This window comes from Nothobranchius furzeri, chromosome 7 (genome assembly GCF_043380555.1).
Source record: "Nothobranchius furzeri strain GRZ-AD chromosome 7, NfurGRZ-RIMD1, whole genome shotgun sequence".
Lineage (NCBI taxonomy): Eukaryota > Metazoa > Chordata > Actinopteri > Cyprinodontiformes > Nothobranchiidae > Nothobranchius > Nothobranchius furzeri.
The window spans coordinates 39,011,564-39,025,991 of record NC_091747.1 but is presented as its reverse complement, the minus strand read 5'-3'; positions in this window follow the sequence as shown (position 1 = coordinate 39,025,991).

Sequence of the window (14,428 nt, the reverse complement as noted above, 5' to 3'; positions counted from 1 at the left end):
CTGTTTAACATTTTTTCTTTTAAATCCCAGTTGCCTATTTTTGCTCATTTTAAATATATTTTTAAACATTTTCTAAATGCTTTTTTATATTTTAACTTTTTTTTTGTTTTTGTGAAGCGCCTCATGATTTTTATCTTGAGAGGCGCTATAGAAATGATATTTTCTTCTTCTTCTTCTTCTTCTTCTTCTTCTTCTTCTTCTTCTTCTTCTTCTTCTTCTTCTTCTTCTTCTTCTTCTTCTTCTTCTTCTTCTTCTTCTCAGTGACCTCAGCACCAGAGATTGGAGAGCCCAACCCAAAGTCCCCTGACTCTGCTTCCTCACTGGAAGACATGCCGGTGGGATCGAGGAGGTCTTCAAAGTACTCTCCACTTAGCCTGCTGGTACTCATCAGCTGCCTCTGAAGTTCCACAGGCCAAAAAGACCCTATAGGGCCATTTCTTCAGCTTGAAGGCACCCCTGACCGTCGGTGTCCATCAGCGGGTTTGGAGATTGCCACCACGACAGACACCAACAACCCTGTGGCTGCAGCTCCAGTCAGCTGCCTTAACAACGGAAGCGCAAAACATGGCCAAGTCGGACTCAATGTCCCCCGCCTCCCCCCAGAGCATTTTGAGAGTTCTGTCGAAGGTGGGAATTGAAACTTCTTCTGACAAGAAACTCTGAAAGATGTTCCCAGCAGACCCTCACAATACGTTTGGGTCTGTCAGGTGTGACAGGCATCCTCCATCATCATCAAAGCCAACCCACCACCAAGTAGTGGTCAGTTGACAGCTCCGACCTTGTCTTCCCCCACTATACAAGACATGAGGCCTCAGATCAGATGAGATGACAACAAAGTCATTCATCGAGCTGCAGCCTAAGCTATCCTGGTGTCAAGAGCACATATGGACACCTTTATGTTTGAACATGGTGTTCATTATCAGTGTTGGGAGTAACGCGGTACAAAAGTACTTAATTACTGTAATGCATTGCTTTTTGCTGTAATGTGGTAATGTAAAGCATTACAGCGAAAGCAAATGGTAATATTTACTCGGTACAATTGTCAGTAACGTGGTAATTACAATGCATTTTTAAACCCAGAATCAAGATGTGCGTTTCCTAAAAAGTCAAATTGCGGGAAGCCTGAAAAAAGATCCAGTATCCACATATATGACGTCATTTATGGACTCAGCTTTGCGGGCATTCTATGAGCAGAGAGGACGCAGCGCTAATGGCTCAAATACTCCAGCTGCGTCCTGCGCGCAGCCGCTGTTATACTCACAAAACCGCTCCATCAAAACAATGTAATTTGTTTGCGATTGTTTATATCCGCCCGTATTCTCTGGTACTTCATGTAATTTTCAGCTGAATTCATAATCTGTGCCCCGGTGATTTCAACTCATTGCTGCTAGAGCGCAGCGCATATTAAGCTTCTTTTTTTTTTTGCGTTCGGTAGATCCCTTTGGCTGATTAGTTAGAAAGTAGGAAATCTAGGAAACAGTTTTTCTGGAAGGCAGAGAAAACATGCAGCATGCAGGAAGGTTAGAGAGAGAAAGGGCAGGAAATTATTCAAATAAAATCAAGAAAAAAAGAATAAAGTAGGTAGATTTATCCCCAATACACATTTTTACCAGTGAAAGTGATGATATATAAGCATTTAATATTTATACATGTGATAGAATCAGATCACCCCAGAAGTCAGTCCCACATCCAGGGCCGTATCAAGGCACTTGAGGACCAATGCAAATATAGGCTTGGAGCCCCCACCACCTCACTCCCTGCTCAGTTAATATAAGATGGCAGCGTGCTGAGAGTACAGTTTGTTTTTGCTTTTATTTAATAAACAATCATTTTAAAGCACTGTTATTATATCTGACTGTTTTTAACAGCAATCCTAGCTCAGACACCACATCACTTTCCACATATATGTCATGAGCTCACTGAGCATCAGATTACCAGATTCATACTGAAGTTGTATTGGTGAAAGTAACATAGAGTAATGCAAAAGTGGTGTAATGCCTTACATTTTAAAATCAGTAATATTGCAATGTAATGAATTCCTTTAAAATGAGGGTAACAAGTAATAAATAATGCAATACAGTTTTGAAGTAACTTGCCCAACACTGTTCATTATGGACAATCCTTGATGAGCAGAAGTTCAATAACAAAACACTGCTCAGGTTCAGGTTGGGGGGCGCGTTCCTCTACGCCACACCTCTCCAGGTCTCACTGTCGTTGCCTAACCCTAACCCAAACCCACAAACAAAGGATCCCTCTTTAAAAGTTCTTGTTGAAAAAAGACCAGAACTCTCTTGGCTGGTCTTCCCAAAAAAGCTGTGAATCAACTGCAGCTTGTTTAGAATGCTGCTGCTAGAGTCCTAACAAGAACCAAGAGAACCAAACACATCACTCCTGTTCATAACCCTCCCACTGTCCTAATGGGTGTGACCCCAGGAGAAAGTTGACCATTGAGCAGGGTTGATGGTTTATCCCTTGGGTCCACGTGGCAGGGGTGAGGAGTGAGCACCATCTCACCCCTGCCACGTGGACCTCAAGGGATAAACCATCAATCCTGCTCAATGGTCAACTTTCCTCGCAGGGTCACCCATAAAGACAGTGGGAGGGTTAAACCTCTACAATGGTTATTAGTAAACTACAGAATCAATTTCAAAGTGTTTCTCCTAGTTTATAAATCATTTAATGGCATGGGGTCAGGCTACAAATCGGATCTCCTTCTTGTATTCTTAATGTCCAGGGCTCTGAGATCTTGAACCCCGGGTCAGAACCAAACAGGGTGAATCTACTTTTAGCAACTATAATGCACACAGATGGAATCAGCTTCCTTATGACCTTGAATGTGCACCAACTCTAGTAACTTTTAGATCAAAGATGAAAACCTTCATGTTTTCATCAGCCTTTGAATGACTGTTTCTTATGCAGAATCTTCTGCACTGCAACTGCTCACCCTTTAACTTTGCCTATTCTTTTTAATTTTGAAATTTAAATTGAATTTATATGTATTTCAACTGTGCTGCCACATTGAGTTTAATGTTGAGGGTGACGGTGGCACAGGAGTTAAGTGCTCGCCCCGTAATCGGAAGGTTGCAGGTTCGAGCCCCGCTCAGTCTGTCGCTGTCGTTGTGTCCTTGGGCAAGACACTTAACCCACCTTGCCTGCTGGTGGTGGTCGGAGGGACCGGTGGCGCCAGTGCTCGGCAGCCTCGCCTCTGTCAGTGCGCCCCAGGGCAGCTGTGGCTACATTGTAGCTCATCCCCACCAGTGTATGAATGTGTGTGTGAATGGGTGAATGACTGATAGTGTTGTAAAGCGCCTTGTGGGGTTTCAAGAACTCTAGAAGGCGCTATATCAAATACAGGCCATTTACCATTTATTTACCATTTCTTGATATCCTTGCTAATTGGAAAGCACATAGAACTGCCTCTGTGCATGAAATGTGCTATATAAATTAAGCTGCCATGCCTTGCCTTTACTATTAAGGGGTGGGTGGTGTCCAGCACCACCACCACCACCCCATCATCCCCCAGACATACTGTTAATAAACTGAATGCAAGGATAAACCATATGAGCTCCTGTTTTAATTATTTCTGTTACTATGGGATGGTGGTGAGTTTGTTTATTTATTTATTTATTTATTTATTTATTTATTTATTTATTTATTTATTTATTTATTTATTTATTCATTCATTTATTTATTTATTTATTTATTTATTTATTTTTGTTGCAAATGTTATGAAATGTAAAGATTAGAAAACAAACTCCTACCATGCAATATTGTACAGGATTTGTGTCCAGTATCTGCACTTTCCCAAAAATACTCTACTGATATAAAGTGTGGATGAACTTCAACAGCGTGTCGGTACAGTGGTTCCTTTGAGTGCTCAGGGTGATTGGGTTGGGGGGCTCCAAGTTCATTTTTCCTTGGGCACCCAAAGCCTTGAAACGGCCCTGCCAGTTGAAATGTGCATATATGATATGTGGTTGATCTGCCAGTCAAAGGGTTCCCACTGCTGACTAAACTCAGGAAGAGTCAGACTCCAACCCCCCGGTGATGCATGGAAATAGTGACAAACATTTAGCAAGTAGCTTATGCTGAAAGTAATGAAAGTTATGCATTATTAGTAAAAATAGCAAACAGTTGGAACAATAACGACTCAAAGGAATAAACTTAGTAATGCACAAATCACAGAATTGTGTGACCACCAGTAGGTCCTGTTTGAGCAGGTTTCTAACCACAGCAACTGCCCAAGACCTCCATGAGTCATCAAAGTTAAGCTATGTGATGGTGAGCTTAGAAAATATTTGTATTAATTGGTAAAGTACAATCCACAAAAAAACATCATTCCTAATATTTCAAGAAATATTTGCTGAACCATCCGCTGGGATAACTCATGATAGTCTTCAGTAACAGCTTTGATGTGGATATGTAGATAAAAATTAGCAAACACTGATAATCTTTTAGTATATATATATATATATATATATATATATATATATATATATATATATATATAAAGTTTGAGTTTTTCTCTGGTTAACATGTGTGATTTCTGCGTTTTTAACAAAGAAATTAAATTATTCATGTAAAATGATCAGGCCTGTTTTTGGTAGAAAGGCAGCAGTTCATTTAAAGGAAGCATCAACCACTTTACGCAGTTACAGAAATGGAATGCAGCCCTTACCTGAACTTTTCCTACTCTTTCAGGGCAGCATAGTCAAATAAACTCTTGATCATTGTAGCAAACACTAAAGTCTGACCCTGGCTACATTAGATTCATACAGTTAATGTGGAAAAACCTTTTGAATCATTTATGAGATCAAAGCTTTGAAGAAGCGTCTGGGTTCAAAAAAGTGAGATCTGCTGCTGACTCATCACCGTGCTGCTTCTACTTTTAAATGATGTTGGCGTCTTTTATTGGAGCCTCTGTAAAGCCGGCATATACTGATATATTTCTAAAGAGTCTCAAATGAAAAGTGAATGAAAGAATGATGTAACTCTGCTGGACGACATGCTCTGAGACAGAAAGGTAGAAAGGTGAAATAAAACCTATATTGCGGCGGCTCTGCTGTAATAGACATTTTCACCTCGCTGTATTCAGTCCTGGCCTGGCTTATCTGTGCCCTCGCCCATGATATAATTGAGCTTTTCAAAGTGGCGACACATTAAAAGCCTCACTTATTGATATGCATTGAAAATGACTACAATTTCAGGATTTTATTTAACAAAGTGGCCTAATTTTTCTAATCAGGGCAAAGTTAGTGGAGCTGAAAAGAAGCAGATGTTTCCTTTAACTGGGTTTCACCTTGTAAAGGACGAGCCACCTCTGACACTCTGACAGAACATGGAAAATGAATCTACTCAACTCTGTTGTGGTTTCAAAGTCAGCTGGACCTCTGGTTTTCCTTCAGAACAGCCCCTGCTCATGCACCCCAACACACTCAGCCTCTCCAAAACACTTCCCTCCTCACAGCAGGCTTTCCTTTTGGGATTTCCATCTCTGAGTGGTGTTTACTTAGTGCCCAGTCATCTCCAACCTTCACTTCCTCTTCCTGTGTGTGTGTGTGTGGGTATATTTTTCTTTGACCTAACATTTTGCACTTTTACATCTCCAAACCTTACCTCCAACGTTTAAGCACGTGGTTGTCCAAGTGTGCAACACTAGACAGATGTTCATCCGGCCAGCAGACACAGACCCTTTTAGCTGAAGCATAACTTGCAAAGAGTGAAACCCCGCCCCCCAAATCCCCTAAGCCTTGGTCCCACCCCCACCCCCCACCCCCACCTTCCCTAGAGGAAATGTCCTGAGACAGTGGATGCAGGAAGGATGTCTACTTTCTGGGGCCTGCGGGGGGGGGGGGGGGGGGGGGGGGGGGGGGGGGGTTGGAGAGCTACCAGCTGAGATCAGAGTGTCTGGAAGCTCCAGATCGGTATACAGCTCAGGATTTTACTCCCTTCTTTTGGCCAGGGTCGATATTCATCTGCATCACTGACATATGATAAAGTATCAGGAGAATCAACGTTGATTGTGTTTGATTTCTGTTCTTTGTTTGACCCTGGGATGGCATAATCCTAATTTCTAAATGTGACCTAAAGTTTACCAATGTTTAAGGATCATTAAATTATTATTTCTAAACCAGGATTCACAAACATAAAATGATACACATGTTTTAAAACCACCAGAAGGTTTTAAATGTTTAGGATCTTATGGGATCAGTCAGAGTTCTGAATTATTCTCGAAATAATGTGAAAGTGTGTGTCACGTGGGATTATAGCCTTTCTGTCTGAGTGGGCCTTTGAAGGAAGCTTCTTCCTTCTGGTTTAAAAATTAAAAGATTTTCTCTTTTGTTTTTGGAAACTTTGGAAAAAACAACTGCTTTGTTTTTAACTAATACTGACTTATTAGAATAGGCTAAATTTACACAAGGTGATCTGTTAATGCTGAAAGATTTTTTGTTAACTTTGGAAACCTAATTTCAGCCCTGAAAATGGATATTGCTCACATATATTCATCATTTTTGATTTTCAAATAAATCCTTTAGGTCTTGATGAGCTATTTTCGTTATTTTGAATACATTATCAAGCTTATTTCCTGGCACCAACTGCAAATAGAAGACATGGTGTTTAAATAATGCCACTGATCAGTGGCCTCATCATCTATGGATGTAATCAAAGAGTTTATTGTGTTTCTTTGTTTCCTCACGGCTCTGCTGTTGTGTGGGACAGAATTAAGGGTGAGGGTACGGAGTGAATGCTGTGTGTGATGAATAAGTGGAAGAGTGACGTGATCTTTGCCTGACAGAGCCACTTTTACGCCGACCCCTGAGTTTAGAGGTTAATGACATCATTAGCATTCTGTTGGGGCTTGCCCGCCGTCTCTTTCCCGGCAGAGTTTGGACTGAGCTCAGAGGCTGACTAAGCCAGGGACTTAACACCGTGTGTGTGTGTGTGTGTGTGTGTGTGTGTGTGTGTGTGTGTGTGTGTGTGTGTGTGTGTGTGTGTGCGTGCGTGCGTGCGTGCGTGACAGAACGACACAGAGTAATCGCTGAGTGATTATTCTGGAAGTGTCACACGATTCTGGTTATTGTGAGTCAGAAGCCGAGAGTAAAGGAAAAGGTTGAGAAAAGCAGATTGGGCTCTGGATGGGAGGTGTGTGTGTGTGTGTGTGTGTGTGTGTGTGTGTGTGTGTGTGTGTGTGTGTGTGTGTGTGTGTGTGTGTGTGTGTGTGTGTGTGTGTGTGTGTGTGTGTGTGTGTGTGTGTTGGAGAAACTGGAACTGTTACTTGGGGACCTGGATCTGTGAGTCAGAAGGAAAGTCCACTTCACTGAGGAAGCACACTCACTCACAAACACACACACACACACACACACACCTATTTATTTGAGGACCTTCATTAAATTTAATCAGAGATCAAATTACTGAAAACGTAAATAAGATGTTCAGATACTTCAGCAAAAGGTCAGTTAGGTTACAAATGTATTCCCTTCCAAATTTTTTCTTAATTAAAAGATATTCCTGCATTATTAGTTTGACGGGACTCAGGCTAACATAAAAAAAAAAACTCTTGTGATGTTTCTGATTGATAAACAACCACTAACTTTTAGCATTAAAAGATAATTACAACCAGCAACATCCTGATGGATTTATTTGTCTCTAACAGTTAGTGTGGTTACATGTGCAGTGTCCAGAAATCCTCAGTTTTTCATCTACAGGTGACATCTTCAGTATCCGGTCATATAGAGACACACTTCTGATCCTGTATGCCCTATCCAATATTCCAAGCTACAAGAAAGAATCTACAGTGCGTGTATCCTGTATCTGAGGAAGGTGTGGTTTCTGAGGTTTGTTGGCAAAACCTCCTTAACATGTCAAATTCTGATTTGTCAGTAAATCATAAGATAGGATTTAATAAAACAAGAATCACTTCCCGAGTTGATTCAGTTGGAGCAGAGCTTCGGACCGGCCAGCCGGAGCAAAACTCTTTGAACCACCGCATCTTTGACAAGCCGTCAAACCTGACACAGCAAAACGGTTCCTTCAGAACCAAGCTGACACCGCTCTGACTCCTTAAGAGTCCTTCCTTAGACGCAACAACTACCTGTGGTGACCTGGAGACAACTCAAGACTGGTCTAGTGGTACTGCGGTTTCTCCTACGGACTTCGGTCCCTTTGGGGTCCACAGACTTCCTGACATTCTGGATCTACACTGGGGTCTCTGAAATGGTATGTAGACGTGACAGATTGTGTCTGATGCTGTTTTATAAACCAGTACTTCTAGTTTATAGCAGACCAAATTCAATCCCACTCAGAACTCAGTTTCTGCCAGATACAAGGGTTCTGATAAACATTACGTTCACACATCACATTACACTACAACATACACTCAAACACACACATCACTGGTTTCATGGTTGTCATGTTTTATAATGAGTTTAGGAAATAAATGTCTTAATCTTTATAAACTTGACTTTGTCTGAAATAATACGAAGTGTACTTACGGTTCCTAAATAAACAAAGAATCCTAATTCTTCTGGTTAAACCATTTAAGACCAATCAGGTTGGATTTCCATATTTATATAGAAATTCACATCTTATTGCTCAAATGTAGTATAGTCTACTGAGCTTAAAAAGCATCCGAAATACATTCGTAGGCATAACTCTACACATGCATCTAAGTCGATCCAGGTTGATCTTATTGTAATAAGCTGGGAGTCTTTATCCTAGTTTACATGCACATTAGAAAACCAGCCTCTCAAATAAAGTTCATTCCACTCAGGTACAGGAGGTGGCGACATGCCCATTTTCATGTCTGCGTTCTTCCGGTTAGCTTATAGCAACACAAGCAGTAAACAGAGGCTGCTGGGAGTGAAGCAGATGGAAATAAAACAGGATATGAACAACGGTTGAAGGAATGCACAACAACAATGCTGCAGAACAGCTGATTTGGTACGTACTGTCCTGTTTTATGGTGTTACGCGTGTTGCTGTGTGACCATGGACTTGTCAGGAGACAGTCTTGTCCACAGTCTTGTCACTTCCAGAACACGAGCGTCCAACCAGTTAAGTCTGGCTGACCCGTTTACATGCAGAATTGAATTGGATTGCGTATTATCTGAGTGCTTCAGCTTGATTAGAAGTGGCCCGCCTTCAGCCAGACTAACACGTTTAGGGCAATACTTTGGTTTTCTGGTGTGAAAGTAAACACACTGACTAATCCAAGTCATTTATGGATGTGTACATGTATAATTTAACATTTGTAAATATTTGTCACAGCCTATAAAACATAAGTACATTAAGGTAATTAAATCAACATGCCATTGGCTCAGCACAGCAGTGCTCTGATTGGCTGGAGATGTCATTAGTTACAACTTTATTTTTTTTATGCTAAAGCGATTTATTTTTTTCCCTAGATAAGAAACTGTATCAGATGGATTTTCTTTAACTCTAACCCACTTTGTGAGGCAGATAAAATACTCGGCTGTATTATAACATAACATGTTTTCAGTGCATCATCATAACAATGTTAATGAAATATCTTAAATGTTGTTTAATAGACAAATAAACATTTGTTAAATTGGATTAAATGTGTAATATAAAAAATGTTCAGTTACCATCTCTTTTTACCTAATTAATTTGAAGTCTATAAATAAAATAAACAGCTCCAATTTGATCCTCCTGTAAACAAACAGTGAACCACTCCGACTCACTGTTTTTCTGATGATGTTGCCATAGCAGCAGAAAAGTTCCCGCTGACGGAAACACTACTGCTCCCTGTTATTTCTGTATGATCCTAATTGCTTTTGGTTTGTGTTTGTCTCAGACTCTACATGTGCTTTCCTACAGCAGCAGAGGGAAAACAGTTATATAATAAAAGATGTTTCTCTGCGGTTATGTCCTCAGGGAAGCTAACCTCCTCCTTTTTAAAATTTTCATTTCTATTTTTAATTAGACAGCATCATTCTCCAGCACAGTACTCAATCTGCCTGCCTATAGATTTATGCCTGTAGTGGCAAGCCAGGGGCAATTTTCAGCACATTCATAAATAAACCTCCCCTCCAAGATCACTGCAACATCAAAGATTCAGGAACGTTTAAGCAATGGCCGCTTTTGTTGTGCTAATTCACATGATGGCGTTTAGCCTCCAGCTTGTTAGACAGGCAGAGCAAGGGACGAAGAAATGTTAAAGGAAATGCCTGGAAACAGAACACATCAATAATTCTGTAAGTCTTTATTGTTTCTTTATTTCTTCCGACAGGTCCCGGTCACATTAACAGTGGGGGATGGGATCAGGGGAGCGGGTAAATCCTACTGCATGGACTGAAGTTTAGGTAGCAGAGTGTAAGCTGAGGCGCTCTCACCAGCATGGCAGTTCTTGCACAGCGTGTTCATCATGTCTCACCTCTATGACGGGAAGCTGGAGCGACCCAAATATAATACCACCGGATTCTCCAGTTCTCCGCAGCTGAGTGTCAACATGCTAATAGCTTTTCTAGGATCAGATTCAGGAGTAAAAACTAAATCTTACTTTTCACATCTAATGATCTTTCTGGTAATTGATTTTGCAATCCTTTGCACCTACAACCCAAGAAATAAAAATCCATTTCAGTTAGAAACCAAACACCAGATAATGCTGAAGTAACACCTTTAGAAAAATCTCACCATAAATCCAGTGCTGTTGTGTTTGTAGAATTCTAATGAATCAGAATTAAATTAAATAAAAAAGTAGAAGTCATCATGGAGAACCACCTGGTTAAAGGCTCTTTACACCAGTGACCAGACAGGGAGGTGAAAACAAGATTATTTAGCACCCATCTCACTGCTGTAGTCTCACACATCTGCACCAGGAGACTTCAGTTCAGGTCAGACTTTATTCTACCCAACGGTATTTTTGGTCTTCAATAAGGTGAGTCGCAGCAGTTTCTTACACTTTCTATAAGTCGCTGTGTGTGCACGTGCCCAGGTAGATGTAGGAATTATTTATTGGAGTGATAAATTATTGGAGTTGAAGCCAGGCAAAATATCAGCCCCCTAGTGGCTGGCTGCAGCACAGCATTTAGATCCTTACCCCTTCATGAAATGAATAGGTTCTCTCAGACGCAGATGTGCAAAATCTTGTTCTTCCATGGAGACATTTAAGTCTCTGCCTTCTACTTCATTTATTTATTGATTTTGCTTCGCTTAAACATTAAAAATTATTTATTTTTTTATTGTAACCTTGATGAGGAATATTGGTTTTTGACTGTCGTAGTCCTCAGGATTGGCACCAGGTGTTGGTCATCAGCCATTTCTCCTTACAGGCTTCCCATCATCATGTGAGGGTCTCTGGAGGAGGGAACCATGGGGATGTGAGAGCTGATGGGTCTTCTTGTCCTGAATAATTTTCCATGGGGAAGTTTTCTGACAACCTCTGAGAAAGCCTGCAGCTGACATTTGATGCAAGTCAAAGAAAAATAATCGTCGTCGTCGTCTTCCTCCGCTTATCCGGGTCCGAGGCGCGGGGGCAGCATCCCAACTAGGGAGCTCCAGACCGTCCTCTCCCTGGCCACCTCAACCAGCTCCTCCTGCAGGACCCCAAGGCGTTCCCAGACCAGACTGGAGATGTAACCTCTCCAACGTGTCCTGTGTCGACCCGGGGGCCTCCTGCCGGCAGGACATGCCCGAAACACCTCCCCAGGGAGGGGTCCAGGAGGCCTCCTGACCAGATGCCCAAACCACCTCAACTGACTCCTTTTGATCCGGAGGAGCAGCGGTTCTACTCCGAGTCCCTCTCGAATGTCCGAGCTCCTCACCCTATCTCTAAGGCTGAGCCCGGCCACCCTACGGAGGAAACTCATTTCGGCCGCTTGTATTCGCGATCTTGTTCTTTTGGTCGTTACCCAAAGCTCATGAACATAGGTGAGGATTAGAACGTAGATCGACCGGTAAATCAAGAGCCTGGCTATCTGGCTCAGCTCCCCCTTCACCACGACAGATCGGCTCAGCGTCCGCATCACTGCAGATGCCGAACCAATCCGCCTGTCAATCTCCCGATCCCTCCTACTCTAACTTGTGAACAAGACCCCGAGATACTTAGACTCCTCCACTTGAGGTAGGACCTCTCTCCCGACCCGGCCTTGGCAAGCCACCCTTTTCCAGTCGAGAACCTTGGTCTCAGATTTGGAGGTGCTGATCCTCATCCCAGCCGCTTCACACTCAGCTGCGAACCTACCCAGAAATAGCTAAAGGTCAGAGCTGGATGAAGCTAGGAGGACCACATCATCCGCAAAAAGCAGAGACGAGATTCTCCTGCCACCAAACTCGACACACTCCACACCACGGCTGCGCCTAGAAATTCTTGGCTCCTTGGTGTTGATGATCTCCGTAGAATCTGCCGGAAGAGTGATGAGCTGGGCTGACTGAGTAGAACTTAGAGTAGTACTTGTAAGTCGCTTTGGACAAAAGTGTCTGCTAAATACATAAACGTAAACATAAACATAGAAACCACGCCGTGCTGGAGAACCAGATGGAGATCTGCAATGTGTGTCTCTTCCTCTGTCACGTCTGAAGTCAACGATCAGAGCTCTGCGCCTCTCAGCTCTAAATAATTCCCAGAAAGTCCACATAGATAATGTAATATAAGTAGAACCGGGATCGTTTTGGGCTCCCCCTGGATGCGTTGAGGGCTTCCAGTTTGTCGCATGAGCTGCCAGATCCTAGCAGACAGTTGCCGGAACGGTCCTTTCAAAATAAGATAGTTCCTGGATCTTGTTCCGTCAAGATCCGGCTCAAATTAAGCCCTGCTTGAGACATTTTAATGAGGCTCGTCTGTGTTACACCAGTTTATCTATTTGTTTTATCTGTCTTACAGCCTCCTGAGAATCACCAGGGGTCTTTTTTATCAAATATTGCGTAGAATGCTTACTAAAACGTACTTAAGCTCAGCAAATAAAATGTACTTACGCCAAGTAGGTTTGTGAACTATCAAACATGAAGTACACACAGCTGCACGCAATCTCCGCTTCATTAATCGGAGACTAACGAGAATGTTTCTCAGCTGCATTTTAGTCACATCCTCACCACGCCCACTTACTGCCATAAATAGTCAATGCATATTTCATCCGACCAATAAAATAAAAGTGTTTTTAATACAAAAAAGTCATCCTTCAAATAATTATGTTCAGTTATGCACTCAATACTTGGTTGGGAATCCTTTTGCAGAAATGACTGCTTCAATGCGGCCTGGCATGGAGGCAATCAGCCTGTGGCACTGCTGAGGTGTTATGGAGGCCCAGGATGCTTCGATAGCAGCGTCTCTCAACTTTCTCTTCACAATATCCCACAGATTGTCTATGGGGTTCAGGTCAGGAGAGTTGTCAGGCCAATTGAGCACAGTAATAACATGGTCAGTAAACCATTTACCAGTGGTTTTGGCACTGTGAGCAGGTGCCAGGTCTTGCTGATAAAGGAAATCTTCATCTCCATAAAGCTTTTCAGCAGATGGAAGCATGAAGTGCTCCAAAATCTCCTGATAGCTAGCTGCATTGACCCTGCCCTTGATAAAACACAGTGGACCAACACCAGCAGCTGACATGGCACCCCAGACCATCACTGACTGTGGGGACTTGACACTGGACTTTAGGAATTTTGGCATTTCCCTCTGCCCAGTCTTCCTCCAGACTCTGGCACCTTGATTTAATTTGCTTTCATCGATCAAAAAGTATTTTGGACCACTGAGCAACAGTCCAGTGCTTCTTCTCTGTAGCCCAGGTCAGACGCTTCTGCCGCTGTTTCTGGTTCAAAAGTGGCTTGAACTGGGGAATGCGGCACCTGTAGCCCATTTCCTGCACACGCCTGTACACGGTGGCTCTGGATGTTTCTACTCCAGACTCAGTCCACTGCTTCTGCAGGTCTCCCAAGGTTTGGAATTGGTCCTCTTCCACAATCTTCCTCAGGGTCCAGTCACCTCTTCTCGTTGTGCAGCGTTTTCTGCCACACTTTTTCCTTCCCACAGACTTTCCACTGAGGTGCCTTGATACAGCACTCTGGGAACAGCCTATTCATTCAGAAATTTCTTTCTGTGTCTTACCCTCTTGCTTGAAGGTGTCAATGATGGCCTTCTGGACAGCCGTCAGGTCGGCAGTCTTACAGTTGCGGTTTTGAGTAATGAACCAGGCTGGGAGTTTTTAAAAGCCACAGGAATCTTTTGCAGGTGTTTAGAGTTAATTAGTTGATGCAGATGATTAGGTTAATAGCTTGTTCAGAGAACCCTTTCATGATATGCTAATTTTTTAGATAGTAATTTTGGGTTTTCATGAGCTGTATGCCAAAATCATCAATAATAGAAACCATAAAAGGCTTGAACTACTTCAGTTGTGTGTAATGAATCTAATATATATATGAAAGTCCAATGTATATCAGTACATTACAGATAATAGTGAACTTTATCACAATATGCT